The 17,064-nt window shown below is 38.3% G+C and overlaps 1 long non-coding RNA gene across 1 annotated transcript; it reads right to left on the bottom strand.

Moving 5' to 3' along the window:
• Positions 1–1,140: 1,140 nt before the first annotated feature.
• Positions 1,141–16,829, bottom strand: LOC121386850. The gene is made up of 3 exons (XR_005959718.1): positions 16,722–16,829; positions 13,537–13,644; positions 1,141–1,422 (listed from the first exon to the last, which is right to left on the bottom strand). It is a non-coding gene; the product is annotated as an uncharacterized LOC121386850 (long non-coding RNA).
• Positions 16,830–17,064: the final 235 nt, after the last annotated feature.

Below are 17,064 nucleotides of genomic sequence, written 5' to 3'. Positions count from 1 at the left end.
TTAATTGTTTCCTCTGTATTACATTGATTGCTAATGAATGTTTTGGCAATAATAGATTTGTTGCCCGAAATACTATTCTAAAACATTATATCATTGACTACCTTAAAAAATAATAGAATAGAACAGAAAAGAATAGAATAGAATGGAATATAATATAATATAATGGATGTGTAAAATGCACCAGCTAGTGGATGTTAAACTATTGTAAATATAGAAATAATGTCTTCAATAACAGACCGTGCCATGGGCGTCCGGAAAGCAGGGGAGGGTGGACATGGGGTACCCCCATCCGAAACTTGGAAGCTGGATGGGCCAGAATATAGATTCCCTAGAGTTCAAAGGCTAATAAATATGGATTTGAATGGATATTTAGTTCTTTTTTTGCTCTGTATTTAACGAGAATATGTCAAGTAATTATTCATGTTATTAGAAACTGGCTTAGTATAACCTCAGCTCATTATGCACATTCTAAATTGTTTTATAACAATAATGCGTGTGTGTGTATGTGTGTGTGCGTGTGTACACATGTGTGTGTGTGTGTGTGTGTGTGTGTGTGTATATATATATATATATATATCTATATATATATATATATATATATATATATATATATATATATATATAAATATATATATATATGAAAAAACCCCATAAACAACTCCCCCTGTTCTTTATATATAAATATGTATTTTAACTAAATATGCCTTTCACCCATCGTCAGTTCAATGTCAACATATCAAAAACATAAATAATATTGACTAAATGATGCAATAACGCGGCCTTCGTGTTTTTGTCGTCCTAAGATGAAATGTCCGTGTCACATGTGAAAATAATAATTAGTGTAAGATTGTCATAGATATCTAAAATATATGACAATATGCATATGATGTGATTTTCCCGTGCCATCGGTCATAGGTACTCATCACACAACCGTAATGACCCTAATAAAACCGTACGATTCCACAGGAAATCGTAGTGGCCTACATATCGGCAGAATAGCACTGATTGGAACTAGTAAAGCATTGGTGCAACGAATGATGCGAACTTAAGATGCACCACATCTGTGCAATTTTTTTTATTATTATTATTATTATTATTTAAAATATGTATATGTGTTATAAAGATGTTTTTCTTACTTTAAAAACTGATCAAAAACATCAGCATCGATATCCGGGATTTCAATGTCATCCTGCTCCGCCAGAGGTCCGGTCAGCATCGCCAGGAAGACACAGCTACGCAGACTGAGTATCAACCTGTGAGCCTGTATCCGCTTCCGGTTTTCTCCCACTATGAAGGTGACGTCACACAGGATCTTTTCCTCCAGTGAATATCCGAGACTCTCCATGACTGACTTTCCTTTCTGCCAGTTGTCAACATATCCAGATTGGACTTTAGATTCGGATTCTTTGGTTGCCATTTTTACTGAGAAAGAAAACAAAACGCACATTGATTCAATTTCGTTTAAATCTTCAGTATAATGTCGTTACACTCATATTCCTAAGCGTACAGGGTTCCATTTGTATAGGGGGCAGCCTCGCTTACGCCCGAATGAACAACAACAACAAAAATAAACACGAAAAAAAACCCAACCCGAATCCCCGCCCCTGATTCTTCTTCAAGTGGACTTTTTCCGGGGGGAGTTTGACTGGTACGCCCCTCCCCCACGCACACGAACTTTCGTCACTTGCCACAATCTACACAAATTCCTGCACACGCGCCTGAAAACACGCAAACACACACACACACACACGCGCGCGTGCGCACAGACACACAGGCACACGTGTGCACACACAACAGGCACGTGTACCGATGAGGTTGTAGGTCGACCCCTCCCTCTGTATCAAGAGAACGTTTTAAGATATAATTTTCGGGAAATATTGACCTGACACCCCCGTCCTACTCATGGAACGTAGCTTGCCTCACTCTAGACACCCCCCCCCCCCCCACACACACACACACACTTGCACTCGCACCCGGGCACTATTAATTATTAATGAAATATATGATAGTGAGTCATTGTAACATACAGTCATGATATTGTAAAATGGTCCTTCGGCCTCGGGATAGAAGATTTTAGTCCTGCAGCAGAGACCTCAAAAGTGAAGTGTACCTGTGCCGGAAGTATAACAGTTGTCACCATGGTGGTCATTATTCTCCGGGATGCAGAGTTCATGAACGTAAAAGATTACATTTTCTAAAGTTGGTGAGAACAAGATGGCGGCCGTCAGTCCATCAATAAAGGTGTTTATCATAAGCATTACAACACTTAGAAAGGTTATCTTGTAGCTAAAACTGGTGTTTATGGAGTCAATATGTTCATCAAAACCGTTTGTTAGGCTGCCAGATAATTGTTTGTCAAACGGTTAAAATGGCTGACAAAAATGGCTGTTTTTGACAGGAAAATCTAATAATTTGTGTTGGAAAGACTTGTAGAAGAAACTGTAAATCAAGATGAGGTATACATGCTATACCATTAATCAATTGATTGCTCATTGAGTAAGCATCGTTGCCATTATAGAGCTAACATCACAGCAACAATACCAAACCATGAATTAATTAATAAGGAATGAATAAATCAATCAATCAGTCAATCACTCAATCAATAGTTAATTAGTTAATGAATTGTTAGCAAATCAATAGCACGAAAGCAACTGACACAGGGCTATGCATAATACAGTCCTCATAACCACACACTAGTTATCATTATGTACACTATCGACTTCATCTCAAAATCATCTTCACACACAACGTGTTAATAATCACCCGGTTTATTTCTTGCCTGATGCTGTGCATTTTTGTCCACTGTCAAAGCATAATCACTTTGAAGCACAAGCAATGGGCCGTCACTTTCTAATCAGGTTGTTCAGCAATCCTGGATAAGAACAGGCCGGGTTCATCAGCTTGGGTACCCATACGACAGTATGCGTTTCAAAGCCAAACTTGGCTGGATCTCCAAACGCACGTGTTGGGTGTGGTGATGATTCGCGATACCATCAGCTGGTAGAGTCATCACTGCTGTAGCGGTTAAAGCTGTGTTCATGTTGGGTAGCTTATTTTGTGAATTTCATCGTGGCTTATTGAATAATTCCCAACTTGTAGGAGGAATGTTGAAAAGCAATAATGGTGTGGTCTATCACATATTAAAGGAGAAATATTTATCTCTCTAAAGATGATAAAACTGTATAGTAACTAAAGCATAAGCAGCATGGTGATATGGTTCGCTATCCTGCATATAACTGGCTACACCGCTGTTGAGCTCTTTCTGTGGTCGTGAGAAACGCTAGGTATACTGCATACTAATGAAGGACGTTGAAAAGTTTTAGTTGTTCTCAACCAGGGAATACAGGCGATATTGTTTTAGTTTTTCTCAACCAGGGAATACAGGAGATATTGTTTTAGTTGTTCTAAACCAGGGAATACAGGAGATATTGTTTTAGGAATCAAAATGGAAGACACCAGATTGTTGAGCCCTGTTTGGTAACGCTGGTTGTGCAGTCGCCAGTATGACATTGTCAGTTAGAAAAGTGTCTTTACAAGAAAATGGTCACCAACTGAAGACACATACACACGCAGACTCCACTGATATCAGTTGGCTTAGCGATAAACACCATGCCCATGAATGAGGATTCCACCAAGTTTAAGAAAACACTTGATGGGTAAGGTTTACCAAAACTGATGGAACATACACGTTTTGCATTAACTGATCCACAATTGCTGAACATACTGGTGTGCACATGTCTTGGCATTTGAAAATCTTGCACAACAGCAAGCAAATTCATCTAAGGGTTATACCCGATGATTTTGTGGTATGTGTAAATTCACCAGCACAAGCTACGTCAGTTGAGTTAAAAAGTTTGTTTTGTTTACCAACACCACTGGAGCACATTAATATATATGTATAAATCATCTGCTATTTGATGTCCAACATTTCGTAAGTTTGATATATAGTCTTAGAGAGGAAACCCGCTACATTTTTTGCATTAGTAGCGTGAGATGTATTATATGCACGATCCCCAAAACAAGGTAGCACATATCACGGCTTTAATATACCAGTTGTGGTGCACAGGCTGAATCGAGAACTATTCCAATTAGTCCACCGACGAAGATCGACCCCAAACCAACCGCGCATCAGTCGATTGCTTTAGCACTGGGCTACGTCCCGCCCCGTTAGTTGAGAGTGAATCTGACCACAGTAGTATATACTCTGTATTTTGTACAAAACATTGAGGTCGTTTTGTGAACCACCCTCTGACGTTTTGCTAAACAACCATTCATTCATTCACTCACTAATCCATCCATTCGTTTATTTATTTATTGAGGCGTTATTGGTTAGGAGTTTATGATGTTGATAAGTTTATAACGACAACAATGTTGTGTTGTTTTTGTTTTTTTATTGGGGAACCATTTGGCCAATAATACGATACTTCGGTATCTTAATTTTTTTTTTTTTTTTACAAGAATTTACAATTTGCAATTATATTATAGTTTAATAATGCTCAAAACATTTGAACTAAACTTATCAACAATCTAAAAGTAACATTTGACATAAACTTTGTTTTTTCTAAGTCATATTACAAATATGTTTAGATTTTCATTCCAAAATAACCATCTTTTTATTCAGCATTTAGTTAATCCAATATCTGACAGTATTACAAACAGTTTTAACGAACTCGTCGTTTAGCCCATAAACATCAGTTTTGACACCAAAAGTACACTCCAAGTGCTATAGATCTGAATATATACAGTTTTGATGGTTATGACCCTGGAAGTAGATAAACTTGTATAAATGGTCCTAAAATGAATTCTACGTCGCGGGACTTGTTAATGTGTACTAATTAGCATCTATCTACGTCCCGGTACTGGGAACTGGGAACTCTATTAACGTGCCCATATCCACCCCAGACTTAGCCTCTGACTTCGCCAGTGACTAATTCCGGGGCAGAATGGGGGAGTGGGTGTGGGGAGCAGTTGAGACGAGGGGGACAATTTAGAAATTTTGATGGGGGGGGGGGGATAAACAAATAATAAACACTTTAAAATGCACCATAAAAAAAATAAAAAATCAGGATATGAATTTATAATTTAAATTAGTTGGTGCCATTTTCAGTCGGGCTGGTCTAAACATAATAATTAATATTAAATAATATATTTACTTATAACATTAATTAATCATGACCATTTAAATCCCTGGAGGAGACGGGTTCGCAAGGGGGGGGGGGGGGGGGGGGGGGCTTCGCGCCCAATCCAGTTAGCGGTTCAACAGGCAGGCAAGCCCAAGGTAGCTGGACCGGACTTCCTAAAATACTACCCAGGACAGTAATCCTTTAAAACAGTAGAGACCAATACGAGCAAAATAAAACAAAACTGAGGAGAAAAAGAAGAAATAACAATAAAAGAGAAAAAAAACCCCACTCACACAAGCGCCTGCTCAATTGCTACCCCGAACAGTAATGCTAGACTATAAACGCTTCTCATTTCGTTGGTAAAGAAAACACGGCTCACACTGCAATGCAGAACATGTAAACCAATTCGTCCCTTCTACTTTCCGGGACATTCATAATTCGGCAAACCGGTACTACACAAAATAGGATTTTCTACGTCCCGGGCCGACACCGTTTTGATGATGAATCTGCGGCCATTATGAAAAACTGACGCCATCTTGTTCGCACCAACTTTACAAAATGCCATCTTATATTTTTATAAAACGCAAAGATACATTTCTGCCGTAGTGACACATTTTATAGTTCCAGCCCTGGTTACTAAAAAAACTAAGGCTATTTTTCAGTGTCTGCTGCAGGACTATTTAGATTGGACGTTCGACTGTTGCGTGGGTATATATTTATTTAGACTGTGGTTAAACACGTGGTGCATATATTATGTCGCCTGTATATTTTTATATAAAATGTGGTTAAAAACGTGATACATTATTGTAACCTCTACATTTTGTCTTAAACTCTTGTTAAACACGTGGTACACTTATTAAGTCACCTCTATATTTTGATTTAAACTGTGGCTAAAAACGAGCAAAATGTATTAAGTCACCTGTAATTTATATAAACAAAAATATGTATAACAGCAACGGCGAATTAGAGCAGCTTGTCACATGCCTGTGGATCTAACAGCAGTCCAGTTGATATTTCATTCGACCAATCAAAGCCTTACTTGCAGAATCATGCCAGTGATTTGAAAAGAATTTGACCACTTTCGGAATTATGCCGAGGGTATACGAAATGATTCGGGTGAATTACGAAGTATGCCGGAAACTAATTGCAATATAAAATGATAATGTTGAACTTGCGCTAGGATACTAGTAAATTAAGTAAGAAAGTAGTTCATTTTTATTTTGTGTTGGTTGTAAGTTTTCTCTTTGCTTAATAATTAATTTTATATGAACGATCGTTTGATCCAAGCAAATGTAATTTCAAATTTGGTAGTTTATAATTATCGATAATGCATGAACCTACGTAGAACACAGCCTAATTGTTTTCAGCAACGGAACAAAGACCGATTCTGTAAAATCGTATGGAACTTGTTAGTTCGAAAAATGCTTACAAACATATAGAGCACAGACTAAAACGACAATACACGTCTCAACAAGGTAACAAGCTGAATTATTTGCGGAAAAAATCATTTTACAAACAGTTCGAGAAACGTAAAAATAATGTTAAATTGTCTAAATCTGGCTTTAAACGAATCAACAAGTAACAGTGAAGAAGATAACTGTTTAACCAATTACGATACTCTTTACACTGATGATTCAATGTGTAGCTTATTAGATAGTGACATCACCGATAGTGAAATATTGAATGCTATTCATAAGTTAAAGAAAAACAAAGCATGTCGATATGATGGTCTTTTAAACTAATATTGCATGAATGTTTTGATGCCATGTTTGTTGATATTGTTTAATATTGTTTTTTTTTAATCCGGTCATTTCCCTCATAGTTGGTCAGTTGAATGCATAGTTGTGTTACAGCAAAACAATGGCAACGCCTAAAGGACTTTTATATCAGCATTTATTAAATGAAAAAAGAAAGAAATGTTCTTTTTAACGCCGCACTCAACACATCTTGTTTACGGTTATATGGCGTCAGACATATGGTTAAGGACCATACAGATATTCAGAGAGGAAACCCGCCGTCGCTACTCTTTTCGATTAGCAGCAAGGGATTTGTTATATGCACCATCCCCCAGACAGGATAGCACATACCACGGACTTTGATATACCAGTCAAGATGCACTGGCTGGAAAGAGAAATAGTGCAATGGGGCCACCGACGGGGATCGATCTCACACCGGCCGCGCATCGAGCGAGCGTTGTACCATTGTGCTACGTCCCGCTCCTTATTAAATGAATTTAGATTACAAACATATTTAAGATTGCCAATGGAAACGCGTTGTATAAATATATATGATTAGAATATGTGCTCATAAATTCAATGTAGAATCTGGCAGGTATCAAAATATCGAACCATCAGAACGAATATATAATATATGTAATGCTAATGTTATAGAAGATGAATATCACTTTAATAGAATGTTCACAATATAAAGATTTGCGTTGTAAATATATAAACATGTATTATTATAAGCGGCCAAGTGTTTCTCGTTTTATACAGTTATTAACCACCGGTAACAGTAAGGAATTGAATAACCTAGGCAAATATTTAGTGCCAGCGAATACAAGTAGAGGATGATAATTAATGTAATAAATGTAACTTATATCACTTTATTTGTCCATGATTATATATAAACCACACCCACCATTGTTTTGCACGCGTGTATTTTGTATAACTATGTTGTATTATTAATGCTATGTATTAAGCTGATGACTTGTAAAACTCAAAGCAAATAAAGAACTTGAACGTGTAACACAATACTCAATGACCAGCTGTAGACAGGAGCTGCGTCATAGTAGACAAGCTGACGTCTAGGGACCGATGGCGATAAGTTTCACTGCAATGCATGCATGGTCACAAATGACTGCCAGGTCAGATATCGGGAAGTAATGTGCTTATATCAATTTCATGTTCATAGCACACTCGTTGCCACCACGATTTCTGACCAGGGCCAGACACTGTGCTCAGAACGAAAGAGGAGTGGGGTAGGGGTGGGACGGGGGAGGGTGTGGTGGGAGTGTTAAAACAGGTTTAAAACATTTTTCCAGCGAGTGCGAGTGCGAATAATCTTTACATTAGCATATACCACTAGAGTTTCGAGCATGTCCGTCTCTGGATAGCCAGGGGCTTGTCCCGGGCAGAACAAAAATTAAGGGGACAATTTTGAAATTTACATCCAAAAATCAAATAGTGGGCCTTTAAAAGTTTGATGTGAATATCTAATTAATATAATTATTTTTCCAGCGCATAATGTAGCCAAAATTAATGAGATTACCCACCGATACGCACTGGCAGTTAACGGTACGACAATTGATATGTGTCGCTGATTTACTTTCTTCACTCAAGTTGGTACCGATTTGCTTATAAAAATAATAACCTCTCTAAGTCTAAAAATACCAAATATAAATTTTGACATGTTAAACAGTTAAAACAAAGAAATGATTGGTGTTATAATAGCTACTTGCATATAACCATATAAAGCATATATACATACATGTGTGTGCGTGTGTGTGTATGTATGTGTGTTTCTATATATATATGAGTGTGTGTGTGTGTGTGTGTGTGTGTGTGTGTGTGTGTGTGAGTGTGTGTGTGTGTTTCTATATATATCATCAGAGATGGGGCGATTACTTGACAAAAGTAATCGATTACGATTACGATTACTTTAGAATGTCACAATTACGATTACGATTACAAGATAATTGAAAGTAATTGATTACGATTGCGAATACATTGTCTAGCAATCATGATTACATTTCCACAAATCTACACAAATAATGAAATTATGTTACCACCATGAAGTTATGCACTTTATTTTACAACCATACCGATTTCATTCATTAAAAGACATAATGGATAATTTTGGATTATTTATTTTATTATTTCAAACATTTATAAACGTATGTATACTGCAGGGAGGGAATCAGTTTCCAAAACCAGATTTATTATTCTTAAATTTGGATTATTGACGAAAAGGAACCCATAACCATAGGTATAATTATGGTATCAATGCATAACATGTATATTTTGTTATATTATTGAAATAAGCCATAATTAGTAATTGCAAACTGTCTGATCACTATTACTTGTTATTAGAACGTATACCATTTAATACCATCCACAAATTAAAATAAATTATTATTTCAAAAATCTATAAATGAAGAAATAAAGAACGAAAGAAAAGAACAAACAAGTAAATAAATAATTAAATTTATATCTGCATGCATATACATGTGCACAAGTTGCTCATTGCATTTAATTGTTGACATTCTAAAAATGACTATTATTAATGAATCGATGTGCAGTCATGCTTGCTTTGTGCCATATTATAAGTATCCAATTGTATCGGTGAAAATTACAAGTATCTTGGTCTGGGTGTGTTTATTTTGGTATCATTACAAGCGCCGCGTTTCGTAGAACATCTATTAAAATCAGCTTTCGGGAATTTTTATCAGATGTATTAATATTTTAAGCTATTATAAAGGAAAATAAACCAAGGTTTATCGTGATAGACTACTTTCAACTGGGTGTTTGCTTAATTAGTTACATTATTTGTAGTTGTGTCTGCGACAGGGTGAGGATGACTGACCATGGAATCAAGCTTGATACGAATGGCTGGCTGCCCGTCAGCAGTCGTAACTACTAACAGAAGAAAAGAAAGTTTGCCACGGTACCATTGGTGGACTTTCATACCTGTGACAAATCGAAATATTTTCAAGCGTTTCTTAGTTGAATTCAGACCCGTGATAACGTTGTATATGCATTCAGAGGAACGCAAGTGTTTTATTATAAAAACAAATATATATATATTATTCATTTTATTACGGCAATGAATTAGGACACAAAACTGGGGCATGCTGCAGCGCCCTTTTATATATTGCTAGTTAGAACACTGCATTCATTCAAGTGGTTTTATAGTAAACGTAAACACGATAGATACCATTATGTGAATGTGTGTCTTCATCCCCTGGGTAACATTCATTTGATAATCCAGACGTTATGATCCCCTGTTTCTCAAGGCAAATAATAGTTCTACTATGGGAGTAGTAAACAATGAGAGATCAGTTCTACTGACTGACGAGTACTGCTTCTGACTATAGGCACTGTTACTGGAGTTGATGCTAAACACATGGTTTCCGTGTCCGCCCCACCCCCTCTCGCTACGCCATTGTATACACACGTGGATCAATGCACACATCCATATATCACAAACACCTATATACATGTACATTATAATATACACAGTATGCGGTTACGTATATACATACATACTAGCCTGAGTACTCTGCCGTTCAAGAGCTAGACGGACATTTGATCGATAATAACCGTCCAATTGTTCATCTAGCTCTCCTACGGCAGAGTACTCGAGATAACCTGCATATATGCATAGATACATACATACACACTCGATCATATAGTGTATTTTATAGGTTAAAGTATTAAAATCTGAACGTACTTTCGAGTGATTCACCTTCAAAATATCTGCCTGAACTCTGAACTACTTCCTGGTATCGTATTGCCGTTTCCAGGAAAACCAGGTCACTGTGTGAACTTTCTGTTTAGGCTGTGAACGAAATTACGTCTTTACAATGTGACTTGCCGTGTAAAAGTCGGGGAAGACACATACGTTCGCTGATAGGTATTTGAACTTATTTGCCTTAGAGTTAAATAAATATAATTATGTTAATACATTTCTATCGCTGGGGGAGGGATTGCGGTATTTAGCTCAGTCGGCTGAGTGTTCGCTTGAGGTGCTTGCGTCACAGGATCGAACCACCTCCATTCAGCTGATTGTTTTTTGTTTGTTTTGCTCGTTCCAATCAGTGCACCATGACTGGACAAAGGTCGTGGTATGTGTTTTTCTGTCTATGGGAAATTCATATAAAATAGCCCTTTCTGCATTAGGGAACATATTGCGGGTTTCTACTGATGACTACGTGTCAGAATGTTTCACATCCAATAACCAATGATTAATTAATCAATGTGCTCCAGTGGTGTCTTAAAAAAACAAGCTTTAACTTTCTTTCGCCGATAATGTTAACAGTTTCTAATAAAGCTGATAAAAGCAGCACAACACACCCAGACAGTGCACCAATAAAAAGTGAGGCACCTCATATTTAACCTACCTGTACGATAATAGGAGTTGGGAGGGGGATGGAGGGCGGGGCATGTGGTATGTAAGACATTTAAAGAATGTTTAATTAAATGGTTTGCTATCATTGTAAGATGATATCTTTTTAGCCGACTAATATTAAACGTTATATACATTTTCTTGTTTTCAATATCAGCCTCTGTATGTGCAATGCGTTTCCCACCATGTGCTAATGTTTGTAGCGGTACTCTTGCATTGCATTTTATTGACTGCTTATTACATGTGCATTTACATTATAAATCGTGGCCGCTTAAGGCAGGTGACCGTTGAATACAGGTGCCCGCTAGGACAGGTTTGACTATATATATATATATATATATATATATATACATACATAGATAGATACCAGTGAAAGGTGCAGTTAGTAAATATATAATGTGAACTTATTGTATACCCGTGACTGCCCCAGCCCCCTCTCTAGGTACGCCACTGTATACACACGTGCATCAATACACATCCATATATACACAAATACATATATGCAATTTCATGTACATTATAATATACACAGTATGCTTTTTTACGTATATACATACATACTAGCCTGAGTGCTCTGCCGTTCAAGATAGATAGATAACTAGTTTAACGTGCCCATATACCACTAGGGTTTCCAACACGCCCTTTCCGAGTCCGACCTCCAGTAAGACCGGTGGCCTGACGCGGGATGGGGGATGCCGTTCAAGATAGATAGATAACTAGTTTAACGTGCCCATATACCACTAGGGTTTCCAACACGCCCTTTCCGAGTCCGACCTCCAGTAAGACCGGTGGCCTGACGCGGGATGGGGGATGCCGTTCAAGATAGATAGATAACTAGTTTAACGTGCCCATATACCACTAGGGTTTCCAACACGCCCTTTCCGAGTCCGACCTCCAGTAAGACCGGTGGCCTGACGCGGGATGGGGGATGCCGTTCAAGATAGATAGATAACTAGTTTAACGTGCCCATATACCACTAGGGTTTCCAACACACCCTTTCCGAGTCCGACCTCCAGTAAGACCGGTGGCCTGACTCGGGATGGGGGATGCCGTTCAAGATAGATAGATAACTAGTTTAACGTGCCCATATACCACTAGGGTTTCCAACACACCCTTTCCGAGTCCGACCTCCAATAAGACCGGTGGCCTGACTCGGGATGGGGGATGCCGTTCAAGATAGATAGATAACTAGTTTAACGTGCCCATATACCACTAGGGTTTCGAACACGCCCTTTCCGAGTCCGACCTCCAATAAGACCGGTGGCCTGACTCGGGATGGGGGATGCCGTTCAAGATAGATAGATAACTAGTTTAACGTGCCCATATACCACTAGGGTTTCCAACACACCCTTTCCGAGTCCGACCTCCAGTAAGACCGGTGGCCTGACGCGGGATGGGGGATGCCGTTCAAGATAGATAGATAACTAGTTTAACGTGCCCATATACCACTAGGGTTTCCAACACACCCTTTCCGAGTCCGACCTCCAGTAAGACCGGTGGCCTGACTCGGGATGGGGGATGCCGTTCAAGATAGATAGATAACTAGTTTAACGTGCCCATATACCACTAGGGTTTCCAACACGCCCTTTCCGAGTCCGACCTCCAGTAAGACCGGTGGCCTGACGCGGGATGGGGGATGCCGTTCAAGATAGATAGATAACTAGTTTAACGTGCCCATATACCACTAGGGTTTCCAACACACCCTTTCCGAGTCCGACCTCCAGTAAGACCGGTGGCCTGACGCGGGATGGGGGATGCCGTTCAAGATAGATAGATAACTAGTTTAACGTGCCCATATACCACTAGGGTTTCCAACACGCCCTTTCCGAGTCCGACCTCCAGTAAGACCGGTGGCCTGACGCGGGATGGGGGATGCCGTTCAAGATAGATAGATAACTAGTTTAACGTGCCCATATACCACTAGGGTTTCCAACACGCCCTTTCCGAGTCCGACCTCCAGTAAGACCGGTGGCCTGACGCGGGATGGGGGATGCCATTCAAGATAGATAGATAACTAGTTTAACGTGCCCATATACCACTAGGGTTTCCAACACGCCCTTTCCGAGTCCGACCTCCAGTAAGACCGGTGGCCTGACGCGGGATGCAGGATGCCATTCAAGAGCTAGACGGACATTTGATCGATCATAACCGTTCAATTGTTCATCTAGCTCTCGAACGGTAGAGTACTCTGGATAACATACATACATACATACATACATGTGTACATGCATACAAACCCGATCAAATAGTGTATTGTATGTGTTAAATTATTAAAATTTGAACTTACTTTCGAGTGATTCACCTTCAAAATGTCTGCCTGGACTCTCAACTATTTCCTGGTATCGTGTTTGCGTTTCCAGGAAAACCAGCTCACTGTGTGTACTTTCTGTTTACTCTGTGAACGAAATTAGGTATTTACAACATGACCTGGTTTTAATCAATTGAGTGGTGTACGTTTGGTTTAACATGTGGTTAAAAACGTGGTACATTTATTACGTCACCTGTATATTTTGGTTTAAACTGTTATTAAAACTGTGCTACATTTATCATGTCACCTGTATAATTTGATTTAAACTGTGGTTAAAAACGTGGTACATTTCTCATGTCACCTGCATATTTTTTTATTTAAATTGTGGCTAAAAACATGGTATATATATAATGTTACAGGTGTATTTTGATTTAGACTGTGATTAGAAATGTGGTACAATTCTTATGTCATCTTTATTTTATTATTATTATTATTATTTTTATTATGTTTTTGTTTTTGTTTGGACATTACAAACATGAATGGTGATGAGATGAATGATGAAGCCGCAGTATTTCGGTACATTCATTATGTCACTGGCGTATTTTGATTTAAACTTTGGTTAAAAAATGTGATACATTTATCATGCCACCTTTCCTTTAATTTGTTCTTATTTATTTATTTATTATTTTTGTGGACCGGCCTCGGTGGCATCGTGGTTAGGCCTCGGTAACCAGGCTGGTAGGTACTGGGTTCAGATCCCAGTCGAAGCATGGGAATTTTAATCCAGATACCGACTCCAAACCCTGAGTGAGTGCTCCGCGAGGCTCAATGGGTAGGTGTAAACCACTTGCACCGACCAGTGATCCATAACTGGTTCAACAAAGGCCATGGTTTGTGCTATCCTGCCTGTGGGAAGCGCAAATAAAAGATCCCTTGCTGCTAATCGGAAAGAGTAGCCCACGTAGTGGCGACAGCGGGTTTTCTTTCAATATCTGTGTGGTCCTTAACCATATGTCTGACGCCATATAACCGTAAATAAAATCTGTCGAGTACGTCGTTAAATAAAACATTTCTTTCTTTCTTTTATTATTTTTGTATGGACATTACAAACATGGTTTGGACTACTTGACAGAGCCGTGCTCCACGCTTGCTGTCAGTTGAGCTATCTCGGTATCATCCGAGCCCGGGATACACGAAACCTACAGTGCATGCTGGGTAATCATACCCCATGTGGGGTCAAACACTCAGGAGCCACACCCATAATCGCACTCGTGAAGTGAGTGGAGCTCAGTGTATGTGGCCTTACGCCTACCCATTGACCCTAGCGGTGCACTCAGTCTGGGTTGGAGCCGGTACTGGCTTGGAAAATCCCCCATTGCCTCAGGTGGGATGCGAACCCAGCACCTACCAGCCTCAAGTACGATGAGATTTAAAAAAAAAAAAAAAATATTCGTCAAAACCAATATTGGAGACATACATAAAATGTATACCTAAAAATAACAAAATGACACACACATTCACACAGACACACGCGAACATTAGAAGAAACTTGAGAGATATCGATCTTATAAGATAATGTGAAAGTTTGTAAAGAAATACTAAATACAAAATATCAGTTTTCAAGTGGATATTTTAAAATGATATTCTTCATTGTTTAGATCAATAATTTGGTTTACAAATATATTTATTAGTAAATGCAGAAAATCTATTTTGAAAGCCATATTGTTTTAAAATTATTCAGAAACACTGACGCATAGCATGCTTAAACATATTAACAATGTCAATATTTACACCTCTTGATTCCGCTATTAAACGGTTCTTGAAATCTGATGTTCTATATATCGAGAGTAAAGCATAATTCATTTGAACAATTTTGTATTTTGAAATGACACCCGAAAAGCAACAATTGTTTAGCAATTCTAACGAGTAACCAGTATCCTTAAACATATAAATACATAGTTCATGAAAAAATATAAATTAAATCATAAAGTTCATTACAATACACTAATAAATGACATATATCTTCTTCTTTAAAATAAGCAAAGCATTGGCTGCATGATACTTTACCATATTTAATCAATTTAGAATATGTGAAAATAATGGTATGAGCAATCTCAAAATCCAAGTCAACAAATTTCTAAGTCTTATGACAGTAATGCATATAACCTCTACACCACCAAGGCCGATATTTATATGTTGATTTAATTTAAACTACTGTTACAAAACATGGTGCATTTATTAAGTCACCTGTATATATATTGATTTAAACTGTGGTTACCTGTATATGTGTGTGTTTATTAATTTAAACTGTGGTTACAAACATGGTGCACGTATTAAGTTACCCTCAACTTAATCAGAAATACGTAGGGAATACCTCAAACATCAACGGCGAATGAGAGCACCTTGTCACATAAGTATGCCATTCGGTTCGAAGTCAACACCACCTCGCCAATCATATTATGACCAATACTAGACATTTTGAAATAATTTAATTTGAACAAACAGCGATACGTCTGTCGCTCAAGAAACTCCCTCCCCAGACATCTTGAGATTCCCCTTACATTAAAAAAAAACAGACACACACATACGCACGCACGCACACACACACACACATACGCACGCACGCACACACACGCACGCGCACGCGAATCATACATACACAGAAAAACACATATGCACGTATACACACACTGACGTAGCCAGGGTTTTAAATTAGGTGTGGGTGAGGTGGCAACTCACTATTTTGGGTGGGGGATAAACCACACTATGTATGTATGAATTATTTTATAAAATTTAATATATTAAACAAAATAAACAATGTCTGATTGGGGGCATGTCCCCCGTGTCCTCCCCACCCCCTCATACACACCTTTGTCACTACGCCACTGTCTACACACACGCATCAATGCACACATACACATATACACAAATACATATATACAATGTCGTGTACATTATAATATACACAGTATGTTTGTACGCATATACATGCATACATACTAGCCCGAGTACTCTGCCGTTCAAGAGCTATACGGTCATTTGATCGATCATAACCGTCCAGTTGTTCGTCTAGCTCTCCAACGGCAGAGTACTCGAAATAACATGCATACATACATACATACATACATACATACATACACACATACACACATACATACACACATACATACATACCCGATCATATAGTGTATTTTATCGGTTAAAGTTTTAAAATCTGAACTTACTATTGAGTGACTCGCCTTCAAAATGTCTGCCTGGACTCTTATTACTTTCTGGTATCGTGTTGACGTTTCCACGAAAACCAGCTCACTGTGTGTGCATTCTGTTTACGCTGCGAAAGAAATTAGGTCTTACAATATGATCTGCTTTTAATCAACTGTGTGGTGTAAAAGTCGGGGGAGACACATACCTTCGCTAATAGTTATTTGGACTTATTTGCCTTAGAGTTAAAGGGACATACCCTAGTTTCACTCCATGAAAATGCACACTAAGTTTAGTTAATCTACAAATCCGTAACACATTTGGATAAAGGTACAGTTCAGTGAAACATGACTTTGAAATGGTGAA

Source organism: Gigantopelta aegis, chromosome 12, assembly GCF_016097555.1.
Source record: "Gigantopelta aegis isolate Gae_Host chromosome 12, Gae_host_genome, whole genome shotgun sequence".
NCBI classification, from domain to species: domain Eukaryota; kingdom Metazoa; phylum Mollusca; class Gastropoda; order Neomphalida; family Peltospiridae; genus Gigantopelta; species Gigantopelta aegis.
Note: the sequence above shows the minus strand (reverse complement) of the source record. Positions and strands in the feature narration are given on the sequence as shown.